Here is an 8,722-nt window from a genome sequence, read left to right on the forward strand (position 1 = left end):
CATCCTCAAAATGGCTTGACATTAACCAGGTTTCCATCCAAACTTTTTATGGATCAGTTTTGCCTATTAGATCATAATAAATAAGATTCCATGGACAGGGGGACTTCCTGTTGAACGCAGAATGAGGGAGAGCTTGGTTTGTTGTTTTGAAAGTGTATTGGAAAATTTCTTAGTAGCTAGCTAACTTTTAAGTTTGGTTCCCGCGATGCAGTTGGCATCAGTTTCTGGGACAGCTACTCTCTATCCAGTGATCCTGCTGACCAAGGCCGGGTCTGAGGAGCTATTTGGCGTAGCTGCTAACTAGCTGCCCATCAAGCTAGCGGGATTTCTTCAGGGCTTGAACGCAGCCCGCGACGCGGTTATGCGACTGCAGAATGTCCCAGGTTTGTGTCTGTCTAGATCCCTGCTGTTTGTTGTTTTCAATCTTCCCTGTGACCTGCCCTGTCTGGAACTGCGAGGAGAAACAGCATAACCTACGTTGCTAGCTACCATGACAAAGACCAAAGCCAGCGGGAGTACCGTTGAGGACAGTGGTGTCTCTCTATCACAGGTGAAGTATATTTTAAACTAACAAAAAGAGATCTACAGGCAGTTGTTACAACAACAAGAAAATAGAAAGTGTTTTGTCCAAATACTGGTGGATTCAGCTAATAAAAGAATGGACGACCTGACCAGAGAGGTCCAGGACCTGAAGAACAGTTTGCAGTTCTTCCAGGGTCAGCTCAATGAGTTGAAACAGGAGAATGGCAAGATGACAGCAATTTGTAAGTCATTGAGAGAGGACATCAGTTCTGTGTGTGAATCCATGATAACAATGACGGATAAATCTCGAGGGACAATCAAGACGGAACAACATGGTTGTTGACGGAATTGCAGAATCTCCACGAGACCTAAACGGAGTCTGAGGACAAAGTGAGGGAAATTATCTCTAAGACATTGAAGATGGACCACAGGAAGATTGAGGTGGAGCGCGCCCACAGGACTGGAAAACACACCACTGGCCCAGGTGATAGACCCAGGTGATAGACCCAGGCCGATAGTGGTCAAGTTCCTGAGGTTCAAGGACAAGTTAGCTGTTCTGAAAAGAGCCAAGAACTTAAGAGGAACGTATACCGTCCTCAACAAGATTTTCCAGAATGTGCGCGCCAGAAGAGGAAATCCCAGCCATGAAAGCTGCCAGAGTGTGTGGGGACATTACATCTGCTATGACAGGCTCATTGTCCACCCTCTCTCCCAGAAGCCTGGAAGGGATGAGAGCCAAGCCTATGGGTTTGTAGCTTCAACCACGCAGCACACACACCAATTGATTAATGGACTGCGGAATATATATATTTTTCTCTTGCTTTGTTTGCTTATTTCCATATTATGTCAATCTCTGATAAGCTACCCAGGAAAGGTCTGAAAACAGCCCATAATAATGTTTGTAGCTTTAGAAATAAGGTTCATGAAATCAATAACTTGCTAACGTCAGATAACATTCATATATTAGTAATTTCTGATACTCACTTAGAAAATTCATTTGATGATACATCCGTAGCAATACAAGAATATAACATCTATAGAAGAGACAGAAATGCTTATGGTCAAGGTGTTGCTGTATATATTCAGAGCCATATCACTGTAATGCTTAGAGAATATCTTATGTCAAGTGTTATTGAAGTGTTGTGGTTGCAGGTTCACTTGGCACATCTAATGCCTTTTCTTTTGGGGTGTTGCTATAGACAACCAAGTGCAAACAGTTAGTATCTAAATAATGTGTGTGAAACGCATGATAGTGTATATGATGTAAACAGAGCATTCTACTTTCTTGAGGAGCTGAATATTGACTGGTTGTGATCAAGCTGTCTGCTCAAGAGGAAGCTTCTCACTGTAACCAGTGCCTGTCATCTGGTTCAGGTTATTAATCAACCTACCAGGGTGTTTACAAACACTACAGAAACAAGATCATCCACATGTATCGATGATATTTTTACTAATACTGTAGAACTTTACTCTAAAGCTGTATCCGTACACATTGGATGCAGTGATCACAATATAGTGGCTATATCCAGGAAAGCCAAAGTTCCAACAGCTGGGCCTAAAATAGTCTATAAGAGATCATACAAAAGATTTTGCTGTGACTCTTATGTGGATGATGTTAAAAATATTTGTTGGTCTGATGTGATTAATAAGGAGCATCCAGACGCTTGCTTTGATGAATTTATGAAATTGCTTCTTCCAATTACTGATAAACATGCACCTGTTAAGAAACAGACTGTTAGAACTGTTAAGGCTCCATGGATTGATGAGGAATTGAAAAACTGCATGGTTGAAAGAGATGGGGCAAAGGGAGTGGTTAATAAGCCTGGTTGCACATCTGACTGGCTGACTTACTGCAAATGATGTGACTAAACTCAACAAAAATAAGAAACTGTGTTAGGAAGCTAAGATCAATGATATAAAGAATGTTGGAAAAAAACTTGTACTTTAAATGAAATAGTCAGAAAGACAAATTCAACTCATCTTTCATCGAATCAGAATGCTTATTCATCACAAAACCATTTGATGTTGCCAATTATTTTAATGATTACTTCATTGGCAAAGTGGGCAAACTTAGGCAGGAAATGCCAACAACGAACAGTGAGCCATTGTATTCATGCATAAAAAAACAAATAAAGAAAAAACATTGCAAAGTTTGAATTTTGTAAAGTTAATGTGGGAGAGGTGGAAAAATTGTTATTGATCAATGACAAACCTCCTGGCATTGACAACTTAGATGGAAAGCTACTGATGATGGTAGCTGACTCTATAGCCACTCCTATCTGTCATATATTTAATCTGAGCCTTGAGGAAAGTCTTTGTTCTCAGGCCTTCGGGGAAGCCGTTAGTAATTCCGCAACCCAACAGTGGTAAAGAGGCCTTTACTGGTTCTAACAGCAGACCTATCAGCTTGCTGCCAGCTCTTAGCAAACTGTTGGAAAAAATGGTGTTTGACCAAATATAATGCTATTTCTCTGTAAACAAATTAACGACAGACTTTCAGCATGCTTAGAGAAGGGCACACTCAACATGTACTGCACTGACGCAAATGACTGATGATTGGTTGAAAGAAATTGTTAATAAGATGATTGTGGGAACTGTACTGTTAGATTTCCGTGCAGCCTTTGTTGAACAAATTGAGGAGACTAAATTACTTGGCGTTACCTTAGATTATAAACGGTCAAGGTCAAAACATAGATTCAATGGTTGCAAAGATGGGGAGAGGTCTAGCCGTAATAAAGAGATGCTCTGCTTTTTTGACACCACACTCCAAAAAGCAAGTCCTACAGGCTCTAGTTTTGTCTAATCTCGATTATTGTCCAGTCGTGTGGTCGAGTGCTGCAAGGAAAGACCTAGTTAAGCTGCAGCTGGCCCAGAACAGAACTGCATGTCTTGCTCTTTGTTGTAATCAGAGGGCTGATATAAATGCTATGCATACCAGTCTCTCTTGGTTAAGAGTTGAGGAGAGACTGACTTGTGCCGTGGCGGAGATCTTTGTGGGCTATACTCGGCCTTGTCTCAGGATGGTAAGTTGGTGGTTGAAGGTATCCCTCTAGGGGTGTGGAGGCTGTGCTTTGGCAAAGTGGGTGGGGTTATATCCTGCCTGTTTGGCCCTGTCTGGGGGAATCATCGGATGGGGCCACAGTGTCTCCTGACCCCTCCTGTCTCAGCCTCCAGTATTTATGCTGCAGTAGTTTGTGTCGGGGGGCTAGGGTCAGTCTGTTATATCTGGAGTACTTCTCCTGTCTTATCCGGTGTCCTGTGTGAATTTAAGTATGCTCTCTCTAATTCTCTTTCTTTCTCTCTCTCGGAGGACCTGAGCCCTAGGAYCATRCCTCAGGACTACCTGGCATGATGACTCCTTGCTGTCCCCAGTCCACCTGGCCGTGCTGCTGCTCCAGTTTCAACTGTTCTGCCTGCGGCTATGGAACCCTGACCTGTTCACCGGAYGTGCTACCTGTCCCAGACCTGCTGTTTTCAACTCTCTAGAGACMGCAKGAGCRGTAGAGATACTCTBAATGATCGGCTATGAAAAGCCAACTGACATTTACTCCTGAGGTGCTGACTTGYTGCACCCTCGACAACTACTGTGATTATTATTATTTGACCATGCTGGTCATTTATGAACATTTGAACATCTTGGCCATGTTCTGTTATAATCTCCACCCGGCACAGCCAGAAGAGGACTGGCCACCCCTCATAGCCTGGTTCCTCTCTAGGTTTCTTCCTAGGATTTGGCCTTTCTAGGGAGTTTTTCCTAGCCACCGTGCTTCTACACCTGTATTGCTTGCTGTTTGGGGTTTTAGGCAGGGTTTCTGTACAGCACTTTGATATATCAGCTGATGTAAGAAGGGCTATATAAATACATTTGATTTGACTACATCACTTATTTTATAAAAAACATGAATGTGTTGTAAATCCCAAATTGTTTGCATAGTCAATTTACACACAGCTCTGACACACACACACACACACTTACCCCACCAGACATGCCACCAGGGGTCTTTTTACAGTCCCCAAATCCAGAACAAATTCAAGAAAGCGTACAGATTTATGTAAAGCCATTATTGCATGGAACTCTGTTCCATCTCATATTGCTCAAATGAACAGCAAACCTGGTTTCAAAAAACAGATTAAGCAACGCCTCTCCCCTATTTGACCTAGATAGTTGTATTGACATGTAGGCTGTGTGCGCCTTTAAAAAAAATAGGACTAAATGCAGTAAAGTAGTCTACATGTTGGATAAAAAATGTCAGGATATCATGAGAAAGCATGCAGTTTATTAAGCTACAGATGAAATACGTTCTGATGAACTTCACAAGGTGGTGAAAGTGCAGTGTCAGCCAATGCTCCTTTCAATAAATATGCAGTTGATGCTCCTTTCAATAAATATGGAGGGTCTTATTCTGCTGAAATGATGCTTGGCTGACATTTGACAAATAAAAATAATCTGGTGCTTTTGTGAATAATGATATCATCATGTAGTAGGCTATACCTGGGTCGACAGGTAGCCTAGTGGTTAGAGCGTTGGGCCAGTAACCGAAAGGTTGCTGGATTGAATCCCAGCAAGGTAAAATTCTGTCATTCTGCCCCTGAACAAGGCAGTTAAAACACTGTGCCTTGGTAGGCTGTGATTGTAAATAAGAATTTATCCATAACTGACTTGCCTAGTTAAAGGTCAGAGGTAAAAAAAAATATGTAAATAAATACCTGCACTGTATCTGCAACCTGTTGGCTAGAGCGCACGTGCCAATACCAGAGTGGGCACATTTGCTATACCTATGTAAAACATGTTGTGACAAAACCATCAGTAGGCCTAGAGTTGAAAATGTGATGGAAACCCATTGCTTTGGATTTTTTATTCGGTACATGTGAATTTAAGCTCAACATTTATTTTTTTATGTGCACAGACTTTTATTTGCAAAAAGTGAATGATAGAAAACACAACTCTGATGGAACAATGCACCAGGGTTTCCCTTAGCCTGTGGAAAAGTCAATAAATAGAATTGTAGCAGGCCAAATTGTCCTGGAGAGGCTGTCTATCATAGCCTACGCCCCAAATTGTCCTGGAGAGGCTGTCTATCATAGCCTACGCCCCAAATTGTCCTGGAGGCTGTCCTATCATAGCCTACGCCCAAATTGTCCTGGAGAGGCTGTCTATCCTACGCACCAAATTGTCCTGGAGAGGCTGTCTATCATAGCCTACGCCCCAAATTGTCCTGGAGAGGCTGTCTATCATAGCCTACGCCCCAAATTCGCGCTTCAGAACCATTCTCTCACGCATTGTGTGCACATGAGCCTGCTGCTTAGGAGAGACCGAACGAGAGGAGCCTTGGCCTAGGCCACTGTTGATTGTGAAGATAGATGGCTTTTTCATTGAAGTAAAACAAAAGTTAGAGGAAAAAGAGTACACCTATAGTGAAAAGTCTACAAGGGGAATTTAATATAAGTTTTAATATTGTAGATGAAGATGAGAAGAACGTTGGCATGGCCAAATACAGGCTACAGTGGCAACTCCCTATTCAGGTAGGATGCAATTTTGAAACTTAAATGTATTTCTAATAACTTGTTTTATCCTTATTATTGTATATCATTTATTATTAAGCCTATTTATTTATAGAACACTTTTTTTTTTTTAAATACGCAAAACCTGTTTTGTTTAATTCTGTTGAGACATTTTCATTGGCTAAATGACATTTTATTTGTCTTTTTAATTGTGTGCTCCGTATTTAGTTTAAGCTAGGTTATAAGTAGGTCTGTATATGATATGATTCTATTTCTGTAATTTGTTGTGTATGGTACGCACTTGCCTTTGTTGGTAATTACTGCAATAAGGTTTAAACCAGTTCGCAATTGTTGTATTTCATTCAGTTGAGCCATTTTCTTAGGCCAAATTAAATTCCAACTGTTATGTTGTGTTTGCTGCAATATAATGGCCTGTTTTTACTTTATATTCCCTATAAACAATGGCTTGACTTTTGATATTACACTCAAGTTTACAAACTTTTGTGAAGGTTCGGTGTGGTTATTATTAAGCTTTAGCTACTGCAAGCCTATGATATGAAGGCAGTGTGCACCGTTGCTACAACTGACTCGGACAGTTGAACTTGAGGTGAGGAAGAATGTTTCAGGCCTACCAGTGATGAAACATGATGGGAGAGTGAGCTCCTCTGTGGTGGTCGGTGAACACTCAACCTTCTGGCCCATAGACCTGCGTGGCATCGACTGTGCCACAAAATCATGCTGAAGTCTATATCCACGTTCATAAACACAGGGTTGCTACATTTGTTATTTGTGGGCGTAAACATTATTGAAAATATTTTTACGTTGGGGCGGGGGGTGCATTTTATTATTTTTTTTAATTAATTTTTTATAAATTTTATCCCATTTTCTCCCCAATTTTCGTGGTATCCAATCGCTAGTGTTGATGATTCGTTACTAGAGAAATGAGACCAAGTCAAGACGCTGGACAGGGTGGATCGGTATATAGTAAGACAGTTTATTCGGATGTAAAGATATCTGAGCAAAACGTGCACGGACTCATTCATTTAGCTCAGAAGGAACTAGCCGACAGGAGTCCCGAAACATGGAGTGCATTTACATTTTATACATTAATTGACGTAGGTAGATTCTGGCAGTTCGTACTCCTGACTGGTCGCTGTGAGTGGAGGGCGGTCCCCTTCAGGCTGATATCAATACCGCGTAACTTTCTCTTACAAGAAAGTTTCTGCACTATAGCTACTCCTGTTGATCCACATGTTTATGTCACGTCTCTTTAGGAGACGTGAAGAGAGGGCATATAAACTTTCTCTCAAGAAAGTTTCCTGCTATACTCTCCTGCTTGATCCATGTTATGTCACGTCTCTTGGAGACGTGAAGAGAGGGATATGAAACTTTCTCTTCAAGAAAGTTTCTGCATATACTACTACCTGCTTGATCCCATGTTTATGTCACGTCTCTTGGAGACGTGAAGGAGGGAATCAAAACTTTCTTCTGGAAAAAGTTCCCTTGCTTTGCCTATTCCTTAAAGTTATGTCACGTCTCTTGGAGACGTGAAGAGGGGGAATCAAAACTTTCTCTCTGAGAAAGTTTCCCTGGTTGTTTACTTTTGCTTTTCTTCCTTTTACCTAGTTTATGTCACGTCTCTTTGGAGACGTGAAGAGAGGAATCAAAACTTTCTCTCTGAGAAAGTTTCCCTGGTTGTTTACTTTTGCTTTTCTTACTTTTACCTAGTTTATGTCACGTCTCTTTGGAGACGTGAAGAGAGGGAATCAAAACTTTCTCTCTGAGAAAGTTTCCCTGGTTGTTTACTTTTGCTTTTCTTACTTTTACCTAGTTTATGTCACGTTCTTTGGAGACGTGAAGAGAGGGAATCAAAACTTTTCTTCTGAAAAGTTTCTCTATTTTGCATTTTACTTTTCCTAGTTTGTCACGTCTCTTTGAGACGTGAAAGAGGGGATTTGTAATAAATACCATTTAATATAACACAAGCATATCCCTATTACATTGTTATAACTAACTTCTTTCAAAACAGGGTTCTCACAAACTCATAAAGCAGATACTGAGACCCACACACCCCAGAGACAGATGGCTGACATAGACCTTTTAAACACTGACAAGAAAAGGGTGCTTGGTACTGTATTTCACGAGTACTGAGACACACACATACCCAAGGACAGAGGGCTGACGTAAACCTTTCATAACACAGATAAGACAGGAACATCTACGCACACACAAAACTCCTCTTCAGTCTGAACATTTTACAGAGACACACAGAAATGTCAAAATAGGACATCTACGCACACACCTAATCTCCTGTTTTAGCTGAACATTCTGAAGACAAAACTCTACTCAGAAGCCAATGGGACAGTGATACTAGCCTGAAGGGAACCTCGCCCAACTCATCAGAACCAACCAGAGGACCAGACTTCCAGACTCAACCTATTTTCTGTACTGTATAAAATGTATATGCACTCTGTTATCTGGGCTTATTTCTGAAGTTCCATATGAGCTAATGAATAAGTCCGTGCACGCTTGTACCAGATATCTTTACTCTTAAATAAAACTGTCGCTTGTCATACAATTTACCACCTTGTCTGAATCGATCCTTGACCGGCTCACCCTTCTCCATATCCAATTATCAACACACCCACACCCCTCTGTCGGGCTGGTTCCAAGGACAAAGAACACTACTAAGAAACCA

Source organism: Salvelinus sp. IW2-2015, linkage group LG19 (assembly GCF_002910315.2).
Source record: "Salvelinus sp. IW2-2015 linkage group LG19, ASM291031v2, whole genome shotgun sequence".
NCBI classification, from domain to species: domain Eukaryota; kingdom Metazoa; phylum Chordata; class Actinopteri; order Salmoniformes; family Salmonidae; genus Salvelinus; species Salvelinus sp. IW2-2015.